The sequence below is a fragment of the Chiloscyllium plagiosum genome, unplaced genomic scaffold, assembly GCF_037043375.1.
Source record: "Chiloscyllium plagiosum isolate Xiang-an unplaced genomic scaffold, Cpla_swu_hap1 HiC_scaffold_15, whole genome shotgun sequence".
NCBI lineage: Eukaryota > Metazoa > Chordata > Chondrichthyes > Orectolobiformes > Hemiscylliidae > Chiloscyllium > Chiloscyllium plagiosum.
The window spans coordinates 19,957,079-19,974,820 of NW_028270153.1; the positions used below are offsets into that span (position 1 = coordinate 19,957,079).

Sequence of the window (17,742 nt, forward strand, 5' to 3'; positions counted from 1 at the left end):
TAGATAGGATAGCAAAGAAGGTGTTTGGTATGCTTTCCTTTATTGGTCAGAGTATTGAGTACAGGAGGTGGGAGGTCATGTTGTGGCTGTACAGGACATTGGTTAGGCTACTGTTGGAATATTGCGTGCAATTCTGGTCTCCTTCCTATCGGCAAGATATTGTGAAACTTGCAAGGGTTCAGAAAAGATTTACAAAGATGTTGCCAGGGTTGGAGGATTTGAGCTATAGGGAGAGGTTAAATAGGCCGGGGCTGTTTTCCCTGGAGCGTCGGAGGCTGAGGTGTGACCTTATAGAGGTTTACAAAATTATGAGGGGCATGGATAGGGTAAATAGACAAAGTCTTTTCCCTGAGGTCAGGGAGTCCAGAACTAGAGGGCATAGGTTTAGGGTGAGAGGGAAAAGATATAAAAGGGACCTAAGGGGCAACATCTTCACGCAGAGGGTGGTACATGTATGGGATGAGCTGCCAGAGGACGTGGTGGAGGCTGGTACAATTGCAACATTTAAGAGGCATTTGGATGGGTATATGAATAGAAAGGGTTTGGAGGGATATGGGCCGGGTGCTGGCAGGTGGGACTAGATTGGGTTGGGATATCTGGTCGGCATGGACAGGTTGGAACGAAGGGTCTGATTCCATGCTGCACATCTCTATGACTCTATAATGGTGAGGTCCAAGGGAGAGTTGCTGAACAAAGAGACCTTGGAGTGCAGGTTCATAGTTCCTTGAAATTGGAGTCACAGGTAGATAGGATAGTGAAGAAGGTGTTTGGTATGCTTTCCTTTTTTGGTCAGATTATTGAGTACAGGTTTTGAGAGGTCATGTTGCGGCTGTACAGGTCATTAGTTGGAATATTGCATGCAGTTCTGGTCTCCTTTCGGAAAGATGTTGTGAAACTTGAAAGGGTTCAGAAAAGATTTACAAGAATTTTGCCAGGATTGGAGGATTTGAACTGTAGGGAGAGGTTGAATAGGTTAGTGCTGTTTTCCATGGAGCGTCGGTGACCTTATAGAGGTTTATAAAATCTTGAGGGGCGCGGATAGGATAAATAGACAAAGTCTTTTCCCTGGGTTGGGGAAGTACAGAACTAGAGAGCATAGGGTGAGAGAGGGAAGATATAAAAGAGACCTAAGAGGCAACTTTTTCACTCAGAGGGTGGTACGTGTATGGAATGAGCTGCCAGAGGAAGTGGTGGAGGCTAGTACAATTGCAACATTTAAAAGGGTTCTGGATGGGTATATTGAATAGGAGGGGTTGGAGGGATATGGACCGGGTGCTGGCAGGTGGGACTGGATTTGGTTGGGACATCTGGTCAGCATGGACAAGTTGGACTGAAGGGTCTGCTTCTGTGCTGTACATCTCTATTACTCTATAACTCTATCTGCCACTTCTTGGTCCACTCTCCTAAGCTGTCCAAATCCTTCTGCAGCTTCCCCAGCTCCTGAATGCTATTTGTCTCTCTATCTATCTTTGTGTCATCTGCAAACCTAGCCAGAATGCCCTCAGTTCCTTCTATTCAATTGTTAATGTATAAAGTGAAAAGTTATAGTCCCAACACAGAGCCTCAAAATACACCACTTGTCACCAACTGCAATCCTGAGAAGGACCCTTTCTTTTATTCCCACTCTCTGCTTTCTGCCAATCAGCCAAGCTTCTGTCCATGCTCGCGCCTTGCCTCTGACACCATGGGCCCTTATCTTACTCAGTAGTCTTCTGTGCAGCACCATGTCAAAGGCCTTCTTGAGGTCCATGTAGATAACATCCATTGGCTCTCCTGCTCGTTACTTCCTCAAAGAATTCTAGCAGATTTGTCAGGTATGGCCTCCCCTTGATGAAACTGTGCTGACATTTCCAAGTATTCAGAAATCCCATCTTTCACAATGGATTCCAGGATCTTACCCACAACTGAGGATGGGCTTATTGGTCTGTAATTTTCCGTCTTTTGCCTTACTCCCTCTTTAAACAGGTGTGTCACATTAGCAATTTTCCAGTCCTCTGGGACCCTTCCTAATTCTAGCGATTCCATGCCCTGACCTCAACACCCAACATCAGATCTTGTTGTCACATGGTCTGCTATTACAAACTACCCATTGTTAGCCACTAATATTCCCTAATAGCAGTCATTCATTCTCCTAAATTGACCATTATCCACTCCTTTTTCTGTCCAACTGTTCTTCTTTCTCTTTGGGCTCTATCTCCATCTATTGTTTACTCCTTACCCATTCCACCCATCCTATTTTGAGGGCGTCACGACGGCACAGTGGCACAGTGGTTAGCACTGCTGCCTCACAGCGCCAGAGACCCGGGTTCAACTCCCGCCTCAGGCGACTCTCTGTGTGGAGTTTGCACATTCTCCCCGTGTCTTCGTGGGTTTCCTCCGGGTGCTCCGGTTTCCTCCCACAATCCAAAAATGTGCAGGTTAGGTGAATTGGCCATGCTAAATTGCCCGTAGTGTTAGGTGAAGGGGTAAATGTAGGAGTCTGAGTCTGGGTGGTATACGCTTCGGCGGGTCGGTGTGGACTTGTTGGGCCGAAGGGCCTGTTTCCACACTGTAAGTAATCTAATCTAATCTAATCTAATCTATCTTCTGCATAAAAAAAAACTAGCTACCATCTGTTCTGAAGAAGAGTTACTGGACCCAAAATCCTAACTCTGATTTCTCTCCACAGATGCTACCAGATCTACTGAACTTTTACAGCAATTTTTTTGTATTTCTGATTTCCAGCATCCGCAGTTCTTTCGCCTTTTAATTTACAGAAATGTCTTTCCATGATCTTATGACTAGATGCAGCCATAGTATAATTATATTGTTCACTGCACAGTGTAAAATTGGACTAGATCCAACAATATCAAAATATTTTAGTGAAATTATGAAGATATTTTCTTTAAGATTACTTACCACATAACTCTTTTTTTCAGGTTGAAGGAACTAAATAAGAAAAAGAACAGAATACTTCTTCTAGCCTTACACCTGTATTTATGTAGTCATTCTTTTGAAATCAATTAACTTAATTGAATATTACCGTTGTGAAAATTATTGGATTAATTTCATAATATACTTTGCACAGGCAGTATAGTTCCTGAGGTAGGACGTGAGATTCTCAGCACACAAAAGCTACATTGCACCAATTTTGCTGCAAACACTCTACAAAAGATTATCCTTCTTAAATTAATCATTTCATTTCAAAGTTAGACATTTGTCACCATGAAATAAAGGTTTATATGTCTAAGTTGATTGATTTTGTACAATAACAAATATGGGAACTAAATCAATTAATCTTTAGTAATTTAGTTTTGATGAGTAATTTATGCCATTGAGTGTCACTTTTTCCATAGGCAGAATAAGCCCAGGCTCGGGTGTGAAGTATTTTCAGTCACTACAATGCTTCAGCAATACTCAAAATACATTACTTCTTCTTAAAGTAGAAATTTGCAAGCGCTGTCCTGAAACCATATCTGTATTCACCGCCTATTCGCAACTGATCCTTGCATGTTTGGATCTCTTGGGAAATGTATTAAAAACGTTAAACACAATGATCTCCTCATGCTGTTATCGTTCAATCCAACCCAGAGGTGTTTCAAGGTGCCCTTTCTATTTTTTAAACAGCTTTCAAAGAATTGAGAAGTATTTCTATCATTTTAAAAATTCTATCAGAAATGCTTTGTTGGCTAGAACATATGGAGAATAAAAAGTCCGTGGAGGTAATTATAGCTGAATGTAATGATATAAGATAGGTGATACTGAATTGGCAACACATTTTAAAGCTTACCTAATTTTCAGTTCCAAATAATTTTTACTTCATTCCATTCATTCATGGGCTGTAAGTATTGCTGGCTGGGCTAGCATAAATTGCCCTGGAGAAAGTGGTTGTGAGCTGCTTTCTTGAACCACTGCATCGTAGGTAGGCCTGCAATATGATTAAGTGTGTTCCAGAAGTTTGCCATATTGACACTGAAGAAACAATGATATATTTCCAATTTGGGATGGTGAGTGTCTTGGAGAGGACATGCTGGCGATGGTGTTCTCAAGTATTTGCTGTCTTTGTCCTTCCAGATGGTAGTGGTCAGGGTTTGGAAGGTGTTGTCTGGTGAGGCTTAAAGAATTTCTGTATTTTATCTTTTGTATAGTAAAGACTGCCGCTGAGAATTGATGGTGGAGGGAGTCAGTGTTTGTGGAGATGGTGCCAGTCAGGTGATTACTTTGTCCTGGATGATGTCATTCATCTTGAGTGTTGTTGGAGTTGTACTCATCCAGGCAAGTAGGGAATATTCCATCACACATCTGACGTGTGCTTTATCAATGGTAGACATGTTTCAGGAAGAGAGAAGGTAGGTTATTGCAGAATTTCTGATCTCTTGCTAGCTCTTACAGTCACAGTATTTAAATGGCTGATCCAATTTAGCTTCTCGTAAATGGTAACCTCCCCAGGATCTTAATACTGGGGGATTCAGTGATAGTAATGCAATTGAATGTTAAGGGGCAATGGTTAGATTCTCGGTTGTTGGCGATGGTCATTGCCTGGCACTTGTGTAAATATTTTCCAACCAGCCTATGCAGAGATGTAATGACATAACTCTGGATCAGCTGGGATTTGAACACAGGTCTCCTGCTCTGTGGTAGGGACACTACCACTCCATCACAAGAGCCCTGGGATTTGTGTAACATGGTAGTTGCTTGCCATTTGTCAGCCCAAACCTGGACATTATCTTGACCTTGCTCCTTTGGACGTATCAATGTCTGAGTCAATGCATCAATGTCTGAGGAGTCGAATTTAACAGAACTGAACATTGGGAGCAATGTAAAAGAGGCAACCAATTGACCATCAGTCACTTTAACTATGCAAAAAATAAATTACCTCTCATAAATTATAAAGACTTTGTGTCATCTCAAAGGGTGCAGTGCAGTCTATTGATTCTCACTTTGGGCTTTTCGTTGAGTGAGAGATCCTGGGTTCAAATCTTGATGAACCTGTCTGTTGAACATTCATTTGCCCCAGGTGTTTGGTTTACGTTTCTATTTGGCATCCTGTGGCACTGTGATTGTGTCCCTATTCTCAGCCAAAAGGTCTTGGTTCAAATTCCACCTGCCATGAAGATGAATCATAACATGTCCCAACAGGTTGAAAAAAGAGCACAGTGGCAATTTATGCAAAAAAAAGTATTTTGTTTCAGGACAACTTGTATATTTTTGAAATTTAAATCTGAAAATGGACAACCTTTATTGCTTGCAGTTCAAAATGTGTCACTAACAGCATGACCTAATTACCTGAAGACAAAACTTACTAATGAGTAACCAGAGGCACTTGCTGACCTAATTCGGTAAAAGCAAAAACTTTTTAAGTGAAATATTTTTTCACATTGTGCTCAGAAAGCAAGATTGGATCGGGATTAGTGGAGGATTGCATGAGTATTTTGAAAATTTAGAGTAAGCATTTAAAAGTCCTCAGGTTTTCTTAAATATAACACAAGATTTAATAGGACATACAATCTCATTTCTATTTACATAAATTATGATAACTAGGGCTAGATAAATAGATGGTCTGGGTGAGTGCAATTTTCAGACTGGGGTCTGCTGGTGTTCTTGGGCCTGTTTGAAAATATTACATTGAGGACTGGACAAAAAGGAACAGTTGTTTCCTGGCCAAACTAGACCTGTTGTGAGCTAGACCAAGGCCAGTAAAGATGCATATGTTTAATTTTTTAAAAAAATTTCATTTTTAAGTCAGGCTAGGCAGGATTGTTCTTTTGAGTTAAAGAAGGAAAGAGACTCCCACGATTGTGAGTACCCCTACCACCTCCTCCCCCAGATACAAACATTGCTCCCCAAAACCCCAAATGGGTTTCAGAGGGACTTTTAGTTTTGGAAGTGAGGCCCAGGAGGTAAAATATCTGGAGAATTTGGACTGTGCCAACATGTGAATTTGTCATTTTTCCGTGCACCACCTCATTAAACCTTCCAAGCTGCCTTGTTCCAGAGACATTTTTAAAATTTACATACTTTTTTTAGACTATTGGAATGCTCGTGTCCTTTTGATCAGTTGATAGCTCTCCTCTGACGCTGCTTGTTTATTTTGAGAATACCTCAGCCTACAGCTGATAGAGCCTACTTCATTTCCTGTTATTGATGATTTAGTTGATCTCAGCCAGGACAGTAACAGGAGCATTGCAGTGAACCTTATCAATCTGGGTTACACTTAATCTCTATCCACGTCATTCATTGATAAATATTTCTAGTTTAGCTTCCTGTTAGAATGCCACCTGTGACATTGTACCATTGAGATTTGCAGAGCACAATTGAGCTGGCCATAAAGATTAACCTTTAGACATTACAAGACCTTATCATTATGCTTTCATCTCGCGCAAATGTATGTTTATTATCATTGCTCACAAGATGGTGCTCACAAATGTCATCTGTCAACCATGCAGTGGCAGGAAATCTGTGTGAATGGTGTTCATCAAAGTTTTGTTAAATGAACATATAAAAAGCATTGTACTTAGAACTCTCCTGTATGACTCATGCCAGTCATTGAGGGAATTTCCAAAAATACTTTTGCTTAAAATAAGACTTGAAAATTTGCTGACAAAGGGACACCTCAGGATTCTAAGACTATTTCTTTCAAAAGCCACAACAGGAAGAGCTAACTGAAGATCAGAAGAGATCCATTTATTTTGAATGGGCTTCAAACCTCAAATTAGATTAACTTGAGCCATCCAACCCCAATAATCTGTTGCTACATATAAAGGGTGCATACATGTTCCAAATTATACTCCAACAGTTCACAGCCCTGGTTGTCATTTTAAGATTTAAAAGTTATAATAATATTTAAAATTAGGAGTCACCCATATCTGCACTCATGTGAAGAAGATTACATCTAGTTGTCTTATTCATTTATGAATCAAAGGCTTTGCAAGGCTTTGTGGAAATATCAATTTTTCATCCTCAGTATTTGCTAGATTTCATTGAGTTATGTGGGATGTCACTTTTGAACCTACAATTGGTTGATGGACATCTAAGAATGAGAGAGAATCCATGTACTGCTTGCTGATCTTGGAAAACATACTATTCAGAATTTGGGTGGCTGTTTGAAACAGAAGAATGTGACCACAGCTTCAGCATCTGGTGGAATTAGACAAGTTTGATTAGATCAGATTTCTATTTCAATGACAAGATTGGTATTTAGGTTTTGTTTATTTGAAAGAACTGGAAGAGAGAGCACAAAGAGGTACAAAATTACCACTGAACAAATGACAGAAATTAGATGCTATTATACTTGCTTTTTAAAGGTTTTCATATCTCATGAGTTTTATTCTATTTTTAATATTTCCATTAAGTGTAATTATTGTCATGCTGTTGGGCTACAATGTAAATCCAATTAATTTAGAGTTCAAATGAAAGGAACTGGTATCCTGTGTTATTTTATTGTAACAGTAGACTTTAAATCTGACATCAAATTCATAAGCCCACATTTTAATGTGTGTACAACAGAAAATGCTGGATACATCCTTGTCTCACTTAGTGCTTCTTGTCCCTGGAATATTCCAATGAAGCCTCGTAAAAGCTCAAGGAACAGAACCCCATTTTAGGATTAGATCCTTCATAACCTTCTGAACACAATGTTGAGTTTAATTTTACTATCACTGCTCCCATTTTTGGGTGGTTGATATTGATGAAGGTTTTTAGATTAGATTAGATTACTGACAGTGTGGAAACAGGCCCTTCAGCCCAACAAGTCCACACCAACCCTCCGAAGAGCAACCCACCCAGACCCATTCCCCTACATTTACCCCTTCACCTAACACGATGGGGAATTTAGCATGGCCAATTCACCTAACCTGCACACCTTTGGACTGTGCGAGGAAACCGGAGCACCCGAAGGAAACCCACGTAGACATGGGGAGAATGTGCAAACTCCACACAAACAGTTGCCCTCGGCAGGAATTGAACCTAGGTCTCTGACGCTGTGAGGCAGCAGTGCTAACCAATTACGCCTCCTCTGAAAACAGGATATCCAAGTCCAGGTGTGAGGTGAGTAAGGGCTATTTTGACATGGGATTGGGTGGGAGGTAGGGTGATTCGAACGAGACAGAAGGAGTTGGAGGTGGTGGGTTCGGAAGAGATATGTAGGATGTATGAAATCCAACATGGGCTTGCCTGGACCTGTATCCCTCTGTGGCCTTTCTGACTATCCCTTTCAGGTATGCTCAGACTCCCCTTCGTAGACCTATTCGTGTCCTCAAAACAAGTATCAAGAGAAAACATCTTAATTATATCATCTGTATTAAAGTTTAACCATGGATATTTGACAAAAGAAAGAGACTCAGTACTGAGCCCTGCAAACATTACTGGGAACAGCCTTCTGGTTGCACAAACAACAGTCAACTATAACGTTTTCTTTACTGCTGCAGAGCCAAATTTGGATTTACCTTGATACTTTCCCTTGAATCCTATTAACATTTAATTTGCTGACCAATCTGCATGTGGCCCATTATTAAAAGGTTCACTAAAACCTTTAGTCAAAGTTCTTTGGAGAAGATAGCTGCTATTCTTTATTTTCCTCACTGTTGGGATATGGGAGTGTTACAAGTTGTATCGAGTACTTATGACATGAGAGGCAGGAAGTGAGAATTTGTTTACAAAAATGAAAGGAGGAAAGAGTGTATGGTACCTTTAAGAAATAAAGAGCTTTTCTCAGCTTGGAGATGTAAACCAGAAAGTGACTGCAAGCAGCTGCAGATATACAGACAGTTCTAAGATGGAAACATGTAACAATTGACTGTGTGATTAGAAAACCTGAGGCTTGTTTTGATGTTTTGCTAACTAGCTTGAGTCAGCCAATTAAGTTAAACGAAGTCCTTAGATACTGAAAACTTGTCAAATTTAAACCTGAGGGTTTTAACTATCTGGAACCAATCCAATTGTAAAGAAGTTAATAGGTCATCAATGGTATAAAGATGGGAACATTTTGAAAGTTGAGAGAGAGCGCACCTGAGAAAAACCTCTCACTTTCACAGAAGTCGCCATGCTTTTTTTTACAAAAAAAAACAAGTACCCTCTATTCATAAAGACACATGACACTCTTAGATAATGTTCCTGACACTGGAATTTGAGGTTGAGAGGTGTTCAGAACAGAAGAATTCCCAGAGAAAAGGAGAAGGCAGAGCATTCTGGAAGACACATTCAGTGTGAACTTTGAGAGACTAAGTTTTCATTTATTGTTTTCTTATTACTTGGGTTTATATAAGTGGGATTTGTGATTATTGAAACAGCATACAAGTAGAAGTTAAATCAGTACGGTAATAATTAGTTGGGAGGAATTGTTCAGTTTGTTAGTAATTCTGTTAACTTGTTCACTGCTGGGGTTAAATAAATGAATTGTTACTTGTTATATATGAAGAGAATATCAGGGATTTATTTCATTTAACCACACTTTTTAACAGATATGAAGCCAGGTGATACTCTTGGGTGATTAGGTTATTAACTCTTGGAGGTGTGGTGGGCAACCTCTGCTCCATAACAGGTGTCTCTGGTGAGGCGAGTATTTATTGCCCAGAGGGCAGTTAAAGTGTCCACCATATTGCTGTGTGCATGTCATATGTTGACCAAACCACATAAGGGTGGTAGGTTTCTTTCCCTAAACAGCATAAGTAAAGTAACTTAGGTTTTTCCAATATTTGACAATGATTTCCTGTCATCATTAGTACATTAATTTCAGATTCTTTACTGAATTTAAATTCCAGCATCTGCCATGGTCAGATTTGAACGCAAGTCCCCCAAACATTACCTGAGCTTCTGAGCTAATAGTCTAGCAATAATACCATTAGACCATTGCCACCCCATATTCTGTTATGAGGGAACTAAAAAAACCTACCTAACATCACCTTCGCAAATCTACCTATCTCTCACACATCTGGCGGTTTCAATAGAAGAGACAAGTGCACAGTCTGTTGTGTTGATATTTTGAGCATATTATGATTCAACATTGTGCTAAATAAATACCCATCTCAATAATGGTGGAGTGCAACACAATACAAGACTAAAGCATTTTACAACCACCTTCAGTCACAAATGCTAAATGGATGAGCCATTTTAAACTCCTCCTGAGGACTCTTCTATCACAGATGGCAATCTTCAGCTAATTCAGTTCATCCCAGGTGATATTTAAAAAAATCACTGAAAAATACTACGGGGGTGATGGTCCCAAATAAAATTCCACTAATAGTACCTCATACTTGTGTTTCAGAACTAATCTTGTTTCTAGCTAATCGTGGCCAATACAGCTAAAACACTAGCATCTACCCAGAAATGTGGAAAATTGCCCAGATATAATCTGTCCATTAATAGAAAGATATATCCAATCACTTATCCTGGCCATTTATCACATCATCAGTCTACTCTAAGTTATCTGCATTGTGATGGAAGGTGTCACCACCAGTGCTACCAAGCAGCATTGATTCAAAACTGACCTCATTGACTCCCACTTTGGGTTTGGTCAGGCCACTTGACTCCTGACCTCACTACAGCTTTGGTCCAAATGTGGACAGAAGAGCTGAGCTCAAGGAAGTGAGGGTGACTGCTCCTGGTATCAAGGCAGCATTTGACTGAGTGTACCATTATGGAGCCCTAGCAAAACTTGAGTCAATGGGAATCAAGGAAAAATATTCTCCACTGGTTGGAGTCATACCACACCTAAATGAAGAGATTTAAACTGGTTAACTGCTGCTGATTAAACACCTCAAACACAGGACATCTTTACAGGAGTTTCTCAGGTTGTGTCTGGGGCCCTAGCATCCTCAACTGCTTAATCAATGACTCTTCTTTTATCATAAAGCCAGAAATGTTCCCTGATAACTGTACAATTCAGCGTCATTTGTGATTCCACAAACACTGAAGCAGTCCATGTCTAAATGTAGTAAAACTTGGACAACATTCAGGCTGTTATGATAAGTAGCGACTAACATTCACCAAACACAAATGTCAGGCAATGGCCTTCTCTAACAAGAGAGTATCAAGCCATTCAATGGCTTTGCTAAATTTCCCATGCTCAATAACTTATGAAAGTCATAGAGATGTTCTAGCATGGAAACAGAACCTTCAGTCCAACTCGTTCATACTGACCAGATATCCTAGCCTAATCTAGTCCCATTTTCCAGCACTTGGGCCATACCTCTCTAAACCCTTCCTATTCATCTACCCTTCCTATTCATCTACCCATCCAGATGCCTTTTAAATGTTGTAATTGTACCAGCCTCCACCACTTCCTCTGGCAGCTCATTCCATATATGCACCACACTCTGCATGAAAAGGTTGTCCCTTAGGTCCCTTTTAAATTTTTCCCCTCCAACCCTAGCAACATCCTTGTAAATCTTTTCTGAACCCTTTCAAGTTTCACAACTTTCTTCAATAGGAGGGAGACAAGAATTGCACACAATGTTCCAAAAGTGGCCTAACCAATGTCCTGTACAGCTGCAACATGAGCAGCCAACTCTTATTATCAATGCACTGACCAATGAAGGAAAGCAGACCAAACACCTTCACAACTCTATCCATCTGTGGCTCAATTTTCAAGGAACTATGAGCCTGCACTCCAAGGTCTCTTTGTTCAGCAACTCTTCCCCTTAAGTGTATAAGTCCTGCTCTGACTTGCTTTTCCAAAATGCAGCACATTTAATTTATCGAAATGAAACTCCATCTGCCACTCCTTGTTTATTATTTACCAGGAACTGAACTGGACAGGCCATGTAAATACAGGTCAGGGACTTGCAATTTTGCCTTGAACGACTTGCCTTCCAACTCTAAACCTGTCCACTGTCGACAAGTCAGGAGTATGATGCAATACCTGCCATTTGCGTGAGTGAGTGGAGCTCCATTAACACTCAAGAAGCTCAACTAATATTTGGAAGTGTATTTGCCTGGGAACTCATTGAATAACAGTAACACTGCCACCAGTTGGGGAATGTTTTTTCTGCACATTGACACCTTGAACTATGAATGCTTATAGAAAGAGAACAATAATAGTTTATGTCCCTGAGTTGTCTCAGACCACCAAATTTCCAGTTAACAGCTGAACACACTGACTAATTGTGCCAAAAAATCTAATATAAAAATCATTTGCAAGATTCACAAGCCAGGGTTTCAACAACTTTAGATTGCTGCTCCTGGAACAGCAATTGTCCTCTATCGGTTTTACTCTTCTGAAATAAAGCCTCGAACATTCATTGTGGATACATAGAAAATAATCTGATCCCACCCACTGCAGAAATATCACAGGAACCAGCTGTCATGCAAATGGGGCCATCTCCTTTTGTGCGCCTTGGTGTTTTGTTTACTATCAAGTGTTCAAACCCAAGAGTAGCTTTTATTTCTTGAGTGCAGTAATGAGAATCTTTTCAATGTATCACCAGTTGATTGTCAATGATGACATTGGAATTATTAAACGTCTTAAAGGAGGGAAAGGTACATGCACTGTCTCTGGTTATTGAACAGTTCACTCTTCATTCTCTTCTGGTTCCAGTTCCCAAAGAGTTTCAAAGCATTCACAAAACAGGAGATTAGATTTTCTGTTTTGTTTCCTTTCCATTTTCAACCTGCCAACTGATGATATTTTCCAAACCCTTGTCACTGAAATCCTTCTTAAGTCCAGGGATAAGGAAACATCATTTTGTGGAGAGATTGTACAGGCCAGGGCTATCTCTTCAGATGCAATAAAGTGAAGTGGAGAATTCATGATGCTGTTTGTAATTGTGGGGTGGAATCTGTGAAGACAGGTCATTTGATGGAGTAGACTGGGAAAGATTGTTTCTCCTGACAATGTTCAGTAACCAGACAACTGGGATCAAAAATAATTAAAGACAGGCAGACTTGCAGGTGTAAAATGTTTTTCACCACCAACAGACATCTCAAAGTATTGCCCAACCAATTAAATACTTCCTGGAGTACTGGCATTGTTACATGTAGGATGCAAATATCCATTCAGAAAACTCGCACAAACAGCAAGATGATAAGTGGAGAATCTGTTTTGTGTATGTTAACTGAAGGATAAACATACACTCAAAACTTCCATCCCCCTCTCTCAAATATTGACATGGAATCTTTTACACTCTGGCACCTAAATAACATTAATGTCTTTTCATTCCTCACTAAGAAAGAATGTTTCACTGGATCTGCACCATGCCTTAGTTTCCTCATCTTTCTGGTGGTATTTTCTTTTCCTCTATTATGAAGTTGGCTTATGGAATGATTCTGTTACCAATGTGTCATTTCCTCAGTTTCAGTTACAGAATTAGCTTGTTTCTATTTTAAGTGCACCTATTACTATTAGTCACTGTTCGACGCGGTGAGCAACCATGTTAACTGGTAATAAGAAACACATTGATTTCTGTTGCTGAGTGAACAAACCACTAAAAGATCTCTAAAGTGATAGAAAATATTTATAACATTTACTATTTTGTGTGTCATTAAATTTCCTCTCTTTATTTCATGGAAAGATATTCGGTCCTTTGGGAAACATGGCTGTCACAGAGTTGTACACCACTGTGTTCAGTTAACATTCAACAACAATTTTCACTTAAAGAAATGTGGGTAACAACTAATAATGCTCCTGCTCAGTTTCAAAACCCAAGGACCTTGAACATGTGAGGAAATGTGATCACCACTAGATTGCAGAAATACTGTGCTGGGCGATCCAAAAGAAACTTTTAAAATGATAACCTTAGTGGTTAAATAGTGCTTTAAATATTTGTATTGCAGAAATGGGATTTGGCTGGTCTTATTAGGAATGCTGGAGACAAGGTGATCTAATAATGTCATCATTAAACAGTACAAAATCTTAGGAGACCTTTCGACTACTACATATGTATGCCAATTATTTTCAAAGTGCTTTCCAATTAATCTTACTTTCTTTTTGTTTCTCCATAATGCTGATTTCACTTCCTTTCAAATCATTATCCATTTCCCTTTTGAAAAAGGTGCAGGAGTTTCAACTGTGACCCTGTATGTAATAATTAACAAAGTTTCCCAAAGCTATTGACATGAAAAGTTTTACTCAGATCTCTTGTATTTTCCAAAGACTAAACAAAACTTATTGATGTAGCTATTTTCAAATCATATGTTCCAAAATCTTTATTCTGATCAAGCATGTGCTCATTCTTCCTGTTAGGATATACAATATAATTTTCCTTACGCTACAACAGGCAAATCATGGCAGGACATATACACTTAATGGTAAGGTAATGGGGAGTGTTGCTGAATAAAGACACCTTGGAGTACAGGTTCACAGTTCCTTGAAAGTGGACTCGCAGGTAGATAGGATAGTGAAGAAGGCTTTCAGTAGGCTTTCCTTTATTGGTCAGTGCATCGAGTATAGGATTTGGAAGGTCATGTTGTGGCTGTACAGGACATTGCTTCAGCCACATTTGGAATACTGTATGCAATTCTAGTCTCCCTGCTGAGGGAAGGATGTTGTGAAATTTGAGAGAGTTCAGAAAAGATTGACAAGCAAGTTGCCCAGGTTGGAGCGTTTAAGCTATTGGAAGAGGCTGATAGACTGGAGCTATTTTCCCTGGAGTGTCGGAGGCTGAGGGGTGACCTTATAGAGATTTATAAAATCATGAGGAGCAAAGATCAGGTAAATAGACAAGGTATTTTCCCTGGGGTTGGGGTGTCCAAAACTAGAGGGCATAGTTTAAGTTAAGAGGGGAAAAGATTTAAAAGGGACCTCAGGGGTGACCTTTTCATGCAGAGGGTGGTGCACGTATGGAATGAGCTGCCAGAGGAAGTGATAGAGGCTGGTACAATTATAACATTTGAAAGGCATCTGGATGGATATATGAATAGGAAGGATTTAGAGCGATATGGCCCAAGTGCTGGAAAATGGGATTACATTAATTTCAGATATCCGGTCAGCTTGGACAAGTTGGACTGAAGAGTCTGTTTCCTTGCTATACAACTCTATGACTCAATGTTACAGATGCAATTATAGAAAAGGTACAAAGGTTTGCAACAGTTGTACAAAGCTCTGGTGAGTTCACACCTGGGGGATTGTGTAGAGTTTTGCGAATCGCATCTTATAAAGGAACAATATTCACTGTAAAAGTTTTGGAAGTTGAAGGTTGTACATCAACAGCTTGTGGCACTATTCCCATCGCTATTCATTTCTTATTGATGCTAAACACAGTTGGTGCTGTCATTGGCTGAACAAGTCTCCTGTGTTTGAACTAAACCCTGCTATTATTCGGCACTCCCACTTTGTCACCTGGGTTTGTCTTTCATCGGAGAATGTTGTTTTCATGTTGCTGTGTGAACTGTGACAATGAGTTGATTCTGGAGCCTGTTCCCCCTGGGATGTACAAAACTCATTACTTCTCCCATTCTCACTCCTTCATTCCGAGTTTCAATTGGTTCTCCTTTCAGACGTTTCAACAAATTCATTTCAGCAGGACAAGTGGCAAGTGAAATATCACGCAAGGAAGTGTGAAGTGATTCACTTTGGTCAGAAGGACGGCATCAAATAAAGTTGCAATTCTTGAGGGCTCCTATGTTAAACAGTGAGTGTTGAGGATCTGGAATACATGACCTGAGAGTGTGGGCGTGACAGGTTTAACTGTGGATTTGAAGAGAGAGTTGGAAAATGATTTAAAGAAAAAAAGAAATGCAGGTCTCAAGGGAACTGTCGGGAGAGTGGGAACAGGTGAGTTATTTTCCAGAGGCTTGGCAGAGACATGAACTGAATGGCCATGTCACCTATTTTCTGGTACTGTTTTTATGTGAACAACAGTAGTGCAGGCGTTGACCCTGTTGTTATTGTTGAATGATTATGGCTATGCATTTGAAATGAACCCCGTGGATTTTTTTTATCTTCCTGACTGCCTGTTGCTTATTCATGACTTTAAACAAGTGGCTGCAGAATTAACTTATCAGTTAAATTGAACACAAACCATGCAAATCTTGCATCTTACCATCATGCATCTGTCAGCATTCACAAAGTTTGTACTTGTAAACTGTGGGATCTGTTACCATCGTGATGCGGCTGACACATTTAAGATTCTACTTTTTGCAGGATGCTGGTTCAATTCCATATTTCCATAGCTGCCATATTTCCTGTTAGTTTGCCTTACAAACATGTCAGCAAACTTAATGTGAAGGGTACTTTGACAGGAAAAATAAGTAAAGGCAGTCTAACTAGAAATTGCTGGACATTGTTGAACTAGTTCCTTTTCCAAAGAGTCAAGTGATAAAAAAGGTAGAATGATAGACACAGCTGGCAAGAAGGAAAGAGAAAGAAACAAATGGAGAAAGAGGGAAGCAAAAACAGAACTGGCTGGAAAATCTCTTGTCAGCATCTGTGGAGAGAAATTAGAGTTAATATTTCTGTCCCAGTGACACTTCTTAAGTCTGATGGTAGCTGGGCAAAAATTAATTTTTATGCAGACAGTGTGGGTTGGGGGTGGGGGGTGGTTAGGGGGTAAGGAGTAAATAATAGGTGGAGACGGAGTCCAAAGAGAGAGAAGAATGGTTGGACTAAGAAGTGGATAATGGTCAGCCTCGGAGAATGAATGACTGCTAACAAGGTCTGTTAGTGGCTATGGGTTGTGTGTAACAACAGAAGATGTGATAGAAAGGCCTGATATGTAGGGGTCCGGTAAAGGACATAGGAGAAGGTGTCTCAAGCCCTAACTTTGTTAGTTCAAAAGGCTGTAGAGTTCCCAAACAGAAAATGCAATGCTGTTCTTCCAGCTGGTGCTAAGCTTCACTGAAACATTGCAGCAAGCCAAAGACAGAGGTGTTGGCCAGGGAACAAGGTGGTGTGTTAAACTGGCAGTAACTGGAAGATCAGGGTCTTTTTTGCAGACATAACATAGGTCCTTGTTATCACATTGTCTCTCACTTTGGCCTCCCACTCCATCTATCATTTACCCCTTGCCCCCTTCCCCCACCCTATCTTCTGTATTAATACCTAGCCACCATCAGCTCTGAAGAAGGACTCAAAACATTAACTGATTTTTTTCCAAAGATGCTGTCAGACCTGCTGAGATTTTTCAGCAATTTCTGTTTTTGTTTCTAATTTCCAGCATCTGCAGTTCTTTCGATACTTTTTATTTAAATGGAGAAACAGATTAGGGCATACACTGAAAGGGACACATACACTTCACCATTCCATTCAAATGTTTTAGAGGTTATTAGTTGATTATTTTAACAAATAACATTGAGTGTTATGGAGAAAAGACAGGAGTTGTGATGTGCTTTCAAAGACTGGCAGAGAGACAAATGCTGAAGTTTCCTTCTGCACTGTGACAATTCTGGGATCTTGTGATTCAAACTGCAGTTTATCCACATATTCGAACCAAAGTTTGGTTTTAATTATTGATATGAACTTTACAATGATGCCTAGGAAGTTGGCCTGCTAATCTACAGTTTGAATCTTAACATTCAGTTCGGAATAGTGTTTTTTAAATGATTTCTAATCACTGTCCCTGTAATGAAAAAGGCAGATGTATTCTTTAAAATTCAATAGGAACATGATTAGATTCCCTACAGTATGGAAACAGGCCCTTCAGCCCAACAAGTCTACACCAACCCTCCAAAGAGTAACCCACCCAGACCCATTCCCCTACCCTATATTCACCACTGACACTCTGGGCAATTTAGCATGGTCAATTTACCTGACCTGCACATCTTTGGATTGAAGGAGGAAACTGGAGCACCCGGAGGAAACCTACGCAGACATGGGGAGAATGTGCTACACAG

At 40.0% G+C, this 17,742-nt stretch overlaps 1 protein-coding gene across 1 annotated transcript in view; it reads left to right on the forward strand.

The window, feature by feature from the left end:
- The first annotated feature begins 15,499 nt into the window (after positions 1–15,499).
- Positions 15,500–17,742, forward strand: part of zmynd8 (zinc finger, MYND-type containing 8) — a 170,999-nt gene continuing 168,756 nt past the window's right edge. The window contains exon 1 of the mRNA XM_087994793.1: positions 15,500–15,685. The gene's annotated coding sequence lies outside the window, so the exon portion shown is untranslated. The remainder of the gene's footprint in view (positions 15,686–17,742) is intronic.